The sequence below is a fragment of the Peromyscus maniculatus genome, chromosome 4 (assembly GCF_049852395.1).
Source record: "Peromyscus maniculatus bairdii isolate BWxNUB_F1_BW_parent chromosome 4, HU_Pman_BW_mat_3.1, whole genome shotgun sequence".
Taxonomy (NCBI): domain Eukaryota; kingdom Metazoa; phylum Chordata; class Mammalia; order Rodentia; family Cricetidae; genus Peromyscus; species Peromyscus maniculatus.
Genome location: NC_134855.1, coordinates 51370484 through 51384520, shown reverse-complemented (window position 1 = coordinate 51384520; position 14037 = coordinate 51370484). Strand labels below are relative to the sequence as shown.

At 48.1% G+C, this 14037-nt stretch overlaps 1 protein-coding gene across 2 annotated transcripts in view; it reads left to right on the top strand.

Annotated features, from left to right (window-relative positions):
* Positions 1–990: 990 nt before the first annotated feature.
* Positions 991–14037, top strand: part of Wipf1 (WAS/WASL interacting protein family member 1) — a 113089-nt gene continuing 100042 nt past the window's right edge. Inside the window, exon 1 of one of the 2 annotated variants that reach the window (XM_076569681.1) lies at positions 991–1150. The gene's annotated coding sequence lies outside the window, so the exon portion shown is untranslated. The remainder of the gene's footprint in view (positions 1151–14037) is intronic. The other variant, XM_076569682.1, reaches the window with a different exon arrangement.

The following is a 14037-nucleotide window of genomic DNA, read 5'->3' as shown; positions in this document are numbered from 1 at the left end:
GGTGAGACCTAAAAACAACAACAAAACAATAAAAATACGGTGAGTGCATTTAGGGACCCCTACCAAACAAGCCAATAGGAGATTAGGAGAGTTGGCCATGCCACTGTCTTTCCGGGATTATCGCATCTACCAGAAGCACGTCAAGATTGAATGCACCCATGGGAACAGGCCAGCACGGAAACCCTGAAGCCAGGGGCTCGGCATCCTAGATGCCGAATTCTGAAGTGCGCCTTCTCGGAGCTTTGCTGCCTTTCCTCAGAGAGCTACGTCGTCTTGGTAACAATATGGTTCTTATATTGTACTGTTATTTTGCCTTTGTCTTTTCAAATGTGCATCTTCTAATGTGTCATCCTCGCGTTAACTTTGAGGCCTGATGGTGGTGGTGGTTTTGCCAACTGGCGAGAGTCATGTGGAAGGGCTTCGGTTTCCTCTTTACACTCGCCATTAGTCTTTCCATGTTTTCAGATGTCGGTGGGAAAAACAACAAACAAACAAACAAACAAACAAACAATGACTCCAAGAATCCCAACCGATTGGCATCTTACTATGGGAAGAGCAGTGCGCTCCTAGTCGCTGGGGACCGGGATGCTCGTGGCCCTGGGGCCTCAGTGGGCTCCACTCCCATTTTTAAAATCCAACTTTTAAGTGAATCGGAACTTTTAAGTTTCTCCAGGCCGGGCCCTCTGGTTTGGGAGCTGAGATGATGGGGAAAGGCTTTTCCCAGTGGTGGGAGGAGAGGACCCCACCCGGAGGCCCGGGGAGGTCTCCGGGGACAGCGCCCTAGGTTGGATCCCCCTTCCAGGTCGGGCTGCTGGACGCACGGCGGGCCGGGTCCCTCGGCCACCGCTCCGGGGCGAGCCCAGCCCGGGCTGCGGTGTCGCCGGGCACGGCGGGCAGGGCGCGGCGAGGGCGAAGGGCGAAGGGCCAGCGGCGGCCTGGGCGTCCGCGTGCGGCGGGGGCCGTAGGGGGAGGACGCGGGCCGAGGGGGAGGGCTCACATCTCGGCGAAGTTCCCGGATGGTCGCAGCCTCCCGGCGCGGAGCGCTTTTCCTGCCCGCCCCGGCTCAGCCCGGCCGACCCAGAGAGAAGTTTTCCAGAAAAAAATGCCCCGCGCGCCGCGGGGCCGAGGAGCCGCCCGGAGCCGCCGCGCGGTAAGGGAGCCGCACCCTGCCAGGCAGGGCCGGGGGTCCACCGAGTTGGGGAGGGGGTGACCGGGTGGGATGTCGCGGCCGCGTCCCGCGGCGCGGAGGGGCGCGATCCCCCCCACTCGGGCCCGCGGGGGAGGAAGGGGCGGCGGCCGGCCCGGGGCTCCTGAAGCCGCGCTCCCTGCTGAGCGCTTGCAGGGCTGCACGGACCGGGGGGCCGCCCGCGATCCGGACCGGATCTCCCCGCGGTCTCCCCGCGATGCCCCCTGCGCCGCCTCTGCAGCCCCAAGCTCCGCCGAGGGCGGGTGACTTTGGGGCGTGTGGATCCCAGAACTTGGCTTCCCCTTCAGAGCTCCCAGGCAGCAAGATCCCCGAGTCTGTGCGTGCCTTTAGGTGCCCGCGTCTGCTCCTGGAAGCGCGGCCAGCTCGGGTCAGGGCTTTGCGCCCGGGGCCTCTCCCCAAGTCTCAGGCAGCTTCCCTTCAGTCTCGCATCCCCTACTTTGGCATGCTTTCCTCCTAAAAGAAAGAACTGTTAAACTTGCAAGTGTAAGGGAAATCCAATAGGGATGACCCAGATCCTCAGTTGGTGGCTAGACTTTGAACTCAGCTTAACAAAAGGTGTGTCTATGTGGAACCTGGCTTGGCTAGGTCCTGCTTAATCTCCAAAGAATGAGTATTCACCCTTGGGCTCTGGGCTCCTAGCCCCTCGGGTTCTCTGGAGTGAACAGGTTTGGTCTTTCTTCGAAAACTGCTAGTCTGTCTTGGATCTTTCTTGCCCTTCACCTCTCTCTCTCCAATTCCTGGACAGGGCTGCAGGTAGCCTGGGGACCCACAGGGACCGTGGACACGTGTGCAGCCTGAGTGGGTTTTCTTTTAACACTTTCCATACAGTTTGAATACTGCAATTTCATTTGGAGTCATTGATGGATTTTTGCCTCCTCAAAAATGCTGGTTAAATAACTTAAATAAATAACTTAAAGACATTGCCTGTTTCAGTTTGTAGCTCACCTTTTGACTTCTTAAAGGGAAAATTTGCATAAACTTTCAGCACTCTGTATCTTACAGTGCTCAAGACACTGCCCGCTAGCCGAGTTACCTGCCAGTTGTCATTCACAAGGTGGAGTCAGTCTCTCAGAGACAGGGGTGTTGCACTGTATAGCCATCCAGTCATCTGTGAGCGACCATTGTGGGCTGAAGTGGCGCACAAGCCTTTGCAAATGTTCTTGGAACAGCTCAGCCGCAGCAGCGTCTTCCCTGGTACTGACCCAAACCCTGCCCTAGCGGCATTGCGGCGGGGAGACCGCGGTTAGAGTCGGAGCTCATTTAGGTTATGGGATGGAGAGCAAAGAGATTTGCAGCAAGGTGAGATGAAATTCTGGGACATTTAGGGAGACTGAAGTGATTTCCAGCTGAAAGGATTGGCATCTTCTCTCACTTCTTCATTTCATACGTTTTCTGCTGTGTCTTTAGCCACTTCCTAGTGCCCTTAGATTTGCCATGTGAGGACTGGAGCCTCATTCAGAAATGAATGGGTTGATAATCCTGACAGTTGTTCGGTTACAGGGTATGCGGATATAGTAGGATGACAGGATATGAAACAGCAGGAAGCAGTTTGACACAGGGTACCTCAGTCACTGTGCACCATGTCACACCGAGACACGGGATAAAACGGAACTGCAGGAGACGGCCCTGTGTCTTTTGAATTGGCTTTGTCAAGGTGCTCTGGCCAGCCGTGAGCCGGCTTTCACGAATGGTTGTGTTACTAGGTTTTTGTCACTATCTCGGCTATCTAAGTGTGCTCCTAACCATAGTTGTGATTTTAAAGATGTGCACTACGTGAGAACATTATTATCTGTTGCTGTAACCCCTTCGTTTCTAAGAACCTGGCAATCTATCTCCCAGAGCTGTCGCCTTCCCGGGGCCTGTCCTCCAATGGAGTCTACTAGATCGATAATGATTTCCATACAGAGGGCCCTCTGCAGCCGGTTTCCAGCAACCCACGTAGCTAGACCACAGGCCCCACGCATGCCAATTAAGTCGCAGTTGGAATCAAGCTGGCTGCTCTTTGGGCACCGAGAGTCTCTGCTGGAAGATTTACTCATGCTCGGCGGCTGGAGGGGAACTTAGCACGGAGGGGCTTGCACCGGGATGCTTCCCCTCAGTATAGACAAGCTTGTTTTGACACAGCTTGCCTGCAGGGCAAATGTGGGCAGGTGGGAAAGCGTACAGAAGAAATACTAAAGGATGTCAAGGAGTGGGAATCACTTCCAGCTGGTGAGACTCAGCCCATCACTGGTGTGTCCCCTTAGCAGTTATTTATCATTTTCTATGTGCTTGCCATGGAAAGATGAATAGGCATATTCCTACTCCGTCCCACTGCCCCTGCTTCCGTTGAGAAACGCTCCTGGTTTCACTTCCCTGGGACAAAGGACTTCCTCATGGAGCCTCGTTGTACTGCCCAGCCCCAGCAGATGTAGTCGCTCTTCACCCCGTGGGAATTAGAGTCAGGTTGAGATCACTAACTCTGACTCATGTATACTTCTGAATAATAAAAACTCTGAGAATCCCTTCAGTTGGTTAAGCAGTAGTATTATCTGCTAACGTGTTCATGTGGAGTAGCCTCGTCCTGAGGCGTGTGTGGCTAGAAGCTTACCAAGGCCTAGTTCTGTGAGTGTGGAGTGCAGGGTGTATGTTCTGTTTGGTTTTGTTTGTGACAGGATCTTGATAGGTAACCGTGGCTGGCCTGGAACCTGCAATACAGACCAGGCTGGCCTTGAATTTGGTCCAGTCTTCCTCCTCCTGCCTCTTGGGTACTGGGTTTATGTGCCTGAGCCTCTAGCCTTAAAGGTTTCATATTTTGAGAGCCCCCGGGTGATGCCGTGTGTGCAGAGTGCAGTTCCTATGGTTACTGCGTGGACCACGAAGTCTGCCGGATCTTGCATCTGCTACAAGTACTCTGTCTGACACGGTCTTTTTCTCTTTACCCCTAAAGTGAGAGCGACAGTCGGTACCCAGAGGATTGCGATGAGGCTCATATGTGGTCGTGTGCATGGTATACTTAGCAGGTTGTATACAGTGAACGATGCTGTTGGCGTTTGTGGGCTGTTATCATTGACGTTATGTTATTGTGATCAGTATTAGTGGGTATATAACAAAATAGCCTGCACATAGGAACTGCCTTTTGAATGCATTAACACAGGAACAATCTCTTGGCTGTCCACGGTCTCTCACATGTTTCATATCTCCCGTGCAGCCCTAAGGAGAGGAATAATCTTGGTGCCTAGGTGCTGCACTGTCTGTGCACCCTGTAGAGACTTCTGTGCTGAGGTTTTGAGGACAGGTTAAGGACAGAGAATGCAGAGACGGCTTACATCACTTTCTTAGCCCTTTGGCACCATAGTGGCTATCATGTTGTGGCAGTCACATGGTAGCCTCCATCCATGGGAGTGGAGAATAACCAGTGAACTAGACTGCCTGCCTCAGGCCAAGCGGCTTTGATCTCAGGTGTGGAACTCAAGCCCAATGGTTAGAATGCCGTCGCTTCTTGTGGCCAGGGATCTTGTGGAAACATTCGGCATTACAGAGTCTGCCCACTGGTCACAAATACTTACTGAGACGTCAAAAGCAATAAGTTTTGCTACTCAGTGAAAGGATACAGGTGAGGTGAATAGGAGATGTAATCATCTGCAATTTTTGCAGGCTTTGGGCATGCTAGGCAAGGCTATCACTGAGCTGCTGCTAAGTCCAATGGTGTTCATTTAAGTGAGGGAAGTTCTTCAAATCTTTCAATGATTTGGCCCAGCTTAAAAAAATCAAACAATCCAGGGGCTGGAGAAATGTGTGCCTGTGAACCACACAGATGCAGGTAGGTGTCCTGGGAGGCCCAAGGAGCATGTTGGATCCCATGGAACTGGAGATGCAGATGGAGCCACCATGTGGGTGCTGAGCCATCTCTCCAGCCCCTCCAGCCCTTAGTTTTTTCCTTGTTTTCTTCCCTCGTCTCTTCTTCCTTCCCTCCTCCTTCCTTTAACGTTACCACTCACATATCCGTTTCATATTCATCAACCCCGTGAGGCTTCTGTTTCTGTGGCGCCCGAGGCTGAGCTGCATGGCAAGTGACGGGGTTAGTACTCAGACGTGGGCAGTCTTCTCCCCAACCCTGCTCTTTTAACGCCAAACTGTCACCAACCTTATTCTCCACGACTCCCTCGTTCCGGGCTTCAGCTAAACTGGACTTCCACTCCCACCTGAATGCCTTCCCGTCACCTTCCCCTGCCTTCTCTTCATTTTCACGGTGAATTCTACAGACTTTTCAGGTTGGTCACAAATCCTTACGAAGACAGAGATAACAGACTTGGCTGCTCTTCGGGAAGAGCCGAGCTAAGTAAGCGGGAGGCATCATTCCGCACACATCTCTTTAGTATCTGTGGTAAGCGTGGCTCACAGGGTCAGAACGACTCCTGCAGACTGAGATGCTGTAGAGGACTCTTAGAAGGTCTTGTTCATAAAATCAAACCTGAGGCCAGTTACTGGGGTGAACGCTGCATGCACAGTATTTTGGGGAACACAATACCACCACAAGATGCTCCCTGCTGTCTTGGCTTGTTCCTCTCAGTCAGCTTCTGTGACGGGTAGCTTGGGCCTCTCTGTGCCTGATTTCTGCTCTGTCTTGTACTTCGATCATTTGTCCTTCCCCCACACTGGACTGCAGGCCCTTCAAAGCAACCTCTTTTTAAAAACATCCATTTTTATATTTACTCCCCCGAAATGGCAGTTCATTTATTAATCACCATTAAGTGGTGGTAGATTTCTCTCTCACCCTGTCAGTCAGAGTTGAGGCGAATGATTTCCATGCGAGGTCAAAACAGATCCTTGTTTTGCAGAAAACTCTTGACTTTTAAGATGCTGGGAAACGTATGTCAACCAAAAACTGGACTTTCACCATGTGTGATCTGTATAACGTGACATTCTTATTCATCACCATGGATGGCCTTAACTGTAGAGTATCTTTACATAGCCCAAAGTAGGAAATAGTTCTGATAATGCATAGGATTTGTGCTCTTGTAGGAAAGGAGATGGTCTTTATTGGAGAACTTGTAAGAGGTCCTCTGCTCTAATACTACTAGAGACAGCAGGTGGGTAGACCCCCAAAATGAGCTGAATAGGGACAAAGAGCACTGACTAATTATGGGAGTTTGCTCTTGAGATGACACAGGCCAGCATCCAGGAGCATCCAGTGGGAGCATCCAGCAGTTAAGCCCCAGGCCTGGGGACCCCACTACAAGCCTAGGCTAAGAAAATCCCTGGAATACAAATTATTTTTGGAAACAAGGTTAGCCTACTTCCTCCCATTCTTAGTGACTCCGGGGGAAAAGGTGTGCACAGACCCCAGACCCAGTCAAGAGCTCTGTCCAGCCTAGTGGGCTTGTCTTTAGATCAATCAAAGCTATGGGCCTCATTCTTGTGCTTGTGAGGCCAGGACAGTCCAGGACCCCTGCCGTGATGCCTGTGTCTGTTTCTCTTCACATGAGTGGGAAGGCTCAGCCCATGGCTGAGAAGAGATGCAAGCCTGAGAGAGAAGTTGAAGGACACCAGCCTCCTCTGCCACTGACTCCTTTGAACTTGGGCCACGGCCAGTTCTGTCAGGGAAGTGGTTCCTGTAGCAGGAAGGAAGTGATGCATGAAACGGGAAGTTGAGATCCAGTTTTCTGGGCTAGTGCAGTCAATTCTAACTTTAAGTCTAACTTTTACGTATTTTTAATTTTTTTACACAGACAACACATGCTCCTTTAGATATGTCTATATGTGTTAAAATGTTTATAGTCTCTAGTAAGCAAAGCTTGTCGCTTTATGTACAGCCCATCTGTCTTCTCTCTCAGTTCGTGTCCATCATTCCTCTTCTTCTAATCTCACTGTCCTCACCGTGTAGCATTCTCAAGTTGGGATGTGTTTAATTAGTCCCCTGCTGGTTGCTCACTCATTAGTGTCCGCTGCTCATCAGTGACTATCCACTCACCTGTTAGCTTTTGCTAATGATGCCCACACAGCCGGCCATTTACTCTGTGGCAGTCCACACGTCGTCTACTATTGACCCCGCCTAGGCCCAGGGGCAGCTGGTTGAATTTCTTGTTTTTCAGCCACTTGTATTTCCAATGACCTCAGCCCTTTTCTGAAACATCCCAAACGTTTTCTTGTTGATATGTGCAAGAGATATGTTGAATAAGGAAGTTAGACCTGCAAGGGTTGGAGTGATACAATGTTGAAGTGTTACATTAGCCGTCCAATAACCCAGGAAACCTTGGGTATCCCTTCCCCCAGCATAATAGATTTGCATTGCAGAGAACCTTGCTGGTCTTGAGAAAACATGTACCCTAGCTATTCACTCTCTGAGAATGTAAACAGCGAGAGCAGTGTCTTGACCACAATAGTCATGTGTTCTGGAGATGGGTAGCTACATAACGGAGGCAGTCAGCTCAGCCCTGGAGAGAGAAGAGAGGAGGAAGCAGTCCGCTCTTAAACAGGCCACAGCCCATCACAGCCCCAGTACGTGCATACCACTAGGCAGACCGGGGGCGTGACTTCCAGAAAGGACTGGGAAGAACCGTAGTAAGGGGTAGAGTGGTGAGGAGAAAGGACAGATAAATCAGTTCTTGTCCCTGGATCTCACCGCAAGCTGAGGAGCGCCGAGGCAAGCTTTCAGATGTACCAGGATTCCTGACTATGTTTTTAAGAACCTAGAAAACAGGCAAAATAGTTGAAGGCCTTTCGGAGACTTTAAAAAGCAGAAAGGTAGTCTCCTTTAGACAGGGCCTGTGTGTGTCCTTTACAGCTTGGAATCCGATTACCATGCACACATTGCCAAAGAGAAGACCCAGAATGGCAGTTTTATATAATGATGGGTTTTTACAATAGAATTCCCCACTGTCCTTTCCCCCAGTGTTAGTTAGCATTGCTTATTTTCAAAATTCACATTTTGTCTGAGACAGTCAGAAAATTAGGTCGAGGGCATATGGGCTTCTGTTAGCATAGAAAGCTTGAGAGCTAGAAGGTCATTTTTTAGACAATATAATCCACTTTTTCCTTAATCTGTTTTGAAGAGAACTAGAATCAGAAGAAAGTACTCTTGTGTGATTAAAGAGCTGTGAGTATAGTATAGTAGTCTTATTTTAACCATAAAATTCCTTTCTGTGCAGAAATCTGTCATCGATCACCTCCATTTGCTATGATAAAACAATGCATTTTTCCCTCCTGGACCTTGGGAGGAGTTTTACTCACCACCAGGCCAGTGATCAGCGTTTGTGCTGTAGTTGTAGCTGGACCTCTGGCTCTGTCACTTTCTGAAAATAATAGTTTTAATTTGCTCAGGTCACAGAATTACCATGTACTTGCTAGCTGAAGAGAGGGCACCGTGGAGCATGAGGACCTGACTCTGGAAGCTCCAGTACCCACATGGAAGCCAAGTATAGCCTTATGTGCATGGAACCCCAGCACTGCCTGTGGAGATGGCAGGTTCCAGAAGCTCACTGGCCAACCAGCCTAGTCAACAGGAGCTTCAGATTCAGTGAGAAATCTGTCCCCAAAATGAGACTGAGAATAGATGTTTCCTTCTGGCCTCCCCATGTCCAAACACCTGTGCCTGCATGCATGCATGTGCACACATACACACACACACACACACACACACACACACACACACACACACACACACAAACACACACACACATACACAAACACACACACACACAAACACACACACACACACACACACACACACAAACACACCTATAGACCCCACACATACATAGCTTTTAAAAAGACAAAAAGAAATATGTATAAGAAAAATATGTTGATTTTTCTCCTCTCTTTCAAATTCTCATTCCCAAAGATAATCAATATGAGTAGTGCTGGCTGATGCTTTTTTCTTGCTTACATTACTGTTGATAAGCACGTTTTCATAAATAGCTTCTAGTACTAAAAGCAGAATTCTAAATACTAGTCTATGAATTTTTTTTTTCTTTCACAGCACTAGGGATTAAACCCAGGAGCTCAAACATGGCTGGGCAAGTGGTCCACACTGAGCTACACCCTCGGCTCCAGACTCCAGTTTTTTTGTTTTTGTTTTTGTTTTTTGAACCATAATAAAGTATCATAGACATCCTCTCCAGATAAAAACTCAATTATAAAATGAGCGGTTGATATTCTGTGACTTATTTCCCTGTTCATATTGTGTGAAGTTTTCTTCTGCAACAGTAGTTCTCCTGAGAACATGCCCTGCATGTGTGTGTTTGAACATGCTACCACACAGAAGCTTTTGTTTCTGGGTGCTGGTCCCTGAAGTGGCATTACTTTCCAAAAGCTGTCGTCGTTCACAGTCTCAATAGCAAAGACTATTTGAGAGTGTGTTTCCCCACATCCTTGCATAGGATTCATTTTAGAACCCCAAACCTTCTAACCTCCGTTTCCTGATTTGTTTCAAGTGACTCCTCTGAAGAACCCTGTCAGTGTCTCTGCCTCTAAAAAAAGGAGAAAGAGAGAAAAAGAAAAAAAGAAAAGGCACCCGTTTGAATTATTCATGGCCCATCTTTTTCTTAATTTTGTAAATGTGTATGTGTTTGTCTTTTAGAACCAGAAAAGAAAAACTTGTGCCTAAGCTCACAGAGCTTAATTGTTCTGGTACTAAGTAAAAACAAAACACTTAATTTCTATTTATAATAAAGTACGTAGAGACCTTTCAACCCTGATTTCTCTCCTTCTAAACATATATTATTTAAGACATTATCTTGGGAAATATAAATGTTCTAATGGGAAAACCAGAAACTGACCAAATACAAAGTTGGGCATACTTAAGGAGCTTAAAGCCTACAGAGCTAATTGGGTCTCCCTCTTGAATCCAAAACTCCGAAGACAAAGGTTCCTTGAGAACACTCGTTGTAAGCTCTGCAGAAGTCTCATGGGAGAAGAAGTGAATCATAGCAGATAGGGATTGAAACCTGGATTGCTCCTGAAGGCCACCTCCCCTTCCCGGTTATTTTCTTGGGAGGTGAGACTAGATTCCGCTCCCCCTCTCCTTGTGCTTGCTGAGTTCATTATAAAATTATTTGTGTAGAACTCCAGCAGTACACTGGGTAATCAGAAACAGCTGTACAACTGCAGTCGTTTATGCGAACAGAATAACTGGATCAGTCAGTAAGATTTCTTGTGTTTGAGGAGGTCAGGCCAACATTGTGTAGCCCAGAATAACAGCAGTTTGTAACTAACCTGACACAGATGGGGGGAAAATCGTTGGGGCAGCAGCAGAAGTTGGAGTTAAAAATTAGGAGGTTCTGTGGGTCCTTGATAGACACCGTAGTGAAGTGGTACTGTATCTTTAATGTTAATTACCGCTTCAAAGACTAGGACGATTCATAAAAGGACATCTTGTTTAAGATACAGACTCTTCTCTAAGGGCTGAGTCCCCACAGTAAGGATGAATTGTCCTTGTCAGTGTCCCCAAAGAGAAGTCTGTCCACTCTGCCAAACTGCCAGGATGAAGTAAGTCCAGGGCCTCATGCTGGGACAACGCTATAGATCAGGTAGACTGGCATGTCTGCCTGCAGAGATCTGGACCACGTCAGGCACACAACATCTGGTTCCTAGGAACACTAAGGCCAAAGTCCTGTTGTGGTGAAGAAAATGCAAGGTTTGGCACATTTCGGTGTTTGAACTGTGTTCTGTAGCAAGGGAGTGTGGTAGAAAGGTCTCTCCCTATACAGCACACGGGCTACAATCCAATGTAGCTGCTCCCAAGGTTAGTTGCACCTCAGAGCCAACTAGGAGCTCGCTCGCCAGTCCAAGCTTAGAACTGGTTAGTGGGGGCAGATAGGTGTGTGGCCTTGCAGGGGCAGGATCCTTCATCACTACTGTAGAGGTGGAGATCCCGGGTGCAGAGAGTCTCATCGTCAAGCCTCCTGTCTTCCCATGCTGGAGTCTCCATTAACACTGACTACTTGGAGGGATAGGAATAGGGCCACATTCTGTGCACTCACCCAGCTGCCAGGGGTCTTTGGGGCTGATACCTACAGGCAGAGAGATGTTCTCTTTTCCCACCTTCCCTCTGCTTCTGGTCCTTCACTCCCACCAATCCTCAGAGATAGTTCAGACTCTAGAAAAGTGTGCTGTTCTCAGGTCGAGACTGGACCATCAGCTGGCTCATGGACTCAGTTCCTTTTATACCTCTGTTAAAGGTGGTGATGAGGCCAACAGGGCAGCAGAGGAGGAGCACAAACCCCCCAGCTTTGTCGTGTCAGAGTCCGATGACCTCGACGGTGGTACCTCACTGTGCAGAAGGAGAGGTTAAGAATCTGCGGGAATGCTGGGCAGTGGTGGCGCACGCCTTTAATCCCAGCACTCGGGAGGCAGAGGCCGGCGGATCTCTGTGAGTTCGAGGCCAGCCTGGTCTACTAAGGGAGTTCCAGGAAAGGCACAAAACTACACAGAGAAACCCTGTCTTGAAAAACAAAACAAAACAAACAAACAAAAAACAAAAACAAGAAAAAAGAATCTGTGGGAAGATAAAAGTTCGGGTCTCTCTGGTGGGACAGACCCCTCAGGAATAGTTCTGAATGAGGACCTTCTTAACAGCATGGTCCACACTGTACACTGTCAGCCAGAGACCTGATGAGCTTGGAGTTTTTGCTATGCCCTTTTGTTGTTGTTGTTAAGAAATAAATAAGGGAAAGAATCAATGCTACCACATTTCTCACCGAGCTAGGGTAGCATATGTGCAACATGTAAAGATCAAGTTAGATTCTAGCTAGCTTCTAGAAATATCCATTTATACTCAGTGTGTACTTGATGAAGAAAAGACATTAGCTAAAATAATGGTCCTCCTATGACAAGGAGGCTTTTACATCATATTACTTTTCTAACATTTAATAATTGTATTATATTGTTACATACTATATGCTTACGTTTGCTTACGTTTGAGACAAGGTCTCAATAGATAACTCTGGCTAGCCTGGAACTTCCTATGTAGACTAGGCTTGGCCTTGAACTCACAGAGATTCTCCTGCCTCTGCCTCTCAAATTAAAGGTGTGCACCACTATGCCTGGCCCATAATATTACCTTTTAATAATCTTACTAGTGGAGATGAGGCTTGATCTAGATGCATGGCAGATTTTGTGTTATATACAGCAAAAGTCAAAATCATACTCACTAGGCATACACTCATCCTTTATTACCTATCTTTGTTTTGCACACAAACATACAATCTGAAACCATCTTCCACATGTGTGTGTGTGTGTGTGTGTGTGTGTGTGCGTGCATGGGTGTGCATGTGCCCACACCCTCACACACAGATGTATCACTGTAAGGAACACTTCACTCTAACTAGGAAACACTGGTTCCAGACTTCCCTGGACAAGCCCGTGTATTGCTGCATCTCTCTCTCTCTCTCTCTGTGTACTTCAGAGGTACTTCAAAAGTCATTGCTTCCCGGTGAGTGCTCTGTATGGCCCCAGACCAAACCCCACATGCAGCTGACTGTGTGTGATGCGGGTGGGGTGGGTGGGTGGGTTTCCGTGATGGTGGGGATTCCTGAGAGTGGATAAGAACACCCACATGGGGCAGCGCCATGAGAGATCTGACCGGCTGTTGATTGGGGGCTGTGACCATTGCTGGTTGAGCCTCTTGCTTGCAACTTTTACTTATGGTCTGAGGGACATCACATTGCTGTTTTGGCTCAACTCAGACCATCCTGGGTGTCTGACCATCTGACTATATCCTGGATCTCAGACTATCCCAACCAGTAAGAACTGAGCACTGCTCTTGACATCTCAAGATTGGTGCTGGTCCAACAGGGCTTCCAGTTGTGCATGGAAAGGTTCCAGCTCTGTGCACTGATGTGTGCTTTCCCTATAAATGCAGACGCCCAAGACATTGGAGTAGAGTCCTAGTAGCTTTCTCTCCTCGTCATCCCTGGTCCTCGTAACACAGAGGTGGAGAGGAAAACCCAGGAGGTTCCTGGTGATGGGGAAGGTGCAGAGTCCAGCAATGAAAGAAGGATAGAAGTCAGGCACTTCTGAGCTTCAAGATGAGGCTCAGCAGGAGGGCAGGGAGAGAAGAGCGGCAACCTGATCTTCCTCCGTAGGGATGGGAAGTCCCGGTAGGGATAGGAAGTCCCGTGTAACAGGTTGCCGGTTGGGGCAGAGCCTAGAACCGGTGACCTGACTAAGCTGTGACTTCAAAGGAGGCTCATATAGGATACCCACCTCATGATTACCCAGCCCTTTTTTTTTGTGTAGAGGACTCCTTCCTTCTCCTTGCCTTGAAAGCTCCCCGCCATCCTCCGTTTTAGCTTGCATGTCCTCCATCCAAACATTCCCGCTGCCTTTCATCATAGCATATACCTAGTTTCTTCCATAGTCTCTTGAGTACCTGTCTCTCCTTTGGATGATGAAATGCTTGATGGCACAGAATCACAACTTCTCATCTGCCCGCCCCCCCCCCCCAGTGCCAAAGTGCTTAGCACATAGGAAATGCTCAAAGCTAGTAGCTGGATGAAATGGTGTGTTCTAGAGCAGTCATTTTGGCTTGACTTGCTTTTAATGGCTTATTAACAAGAACTTGGGACATTGAAATCTTAGCAACTGTTGATGCCAACCATATAGGTCAAGGAATTGAGCACCTCTCAGTTATACTGGATATCAGTGCAATTCTAAATTTAATATACCAAAGTGTTACTTATTTCATCAATAACGAAGAGTTAACCATCTCCTAATTTCTTCTTGGTCTGGATACTTCTCGTTTGTACTTTGCCAAGGTCTTAGAAACTGGAGTAAATTATTCCTATTTAGGTTTCCAATAACTATTTTGGAGAAATAATGATAATACGGTAACAATAATGTTTTTTTTT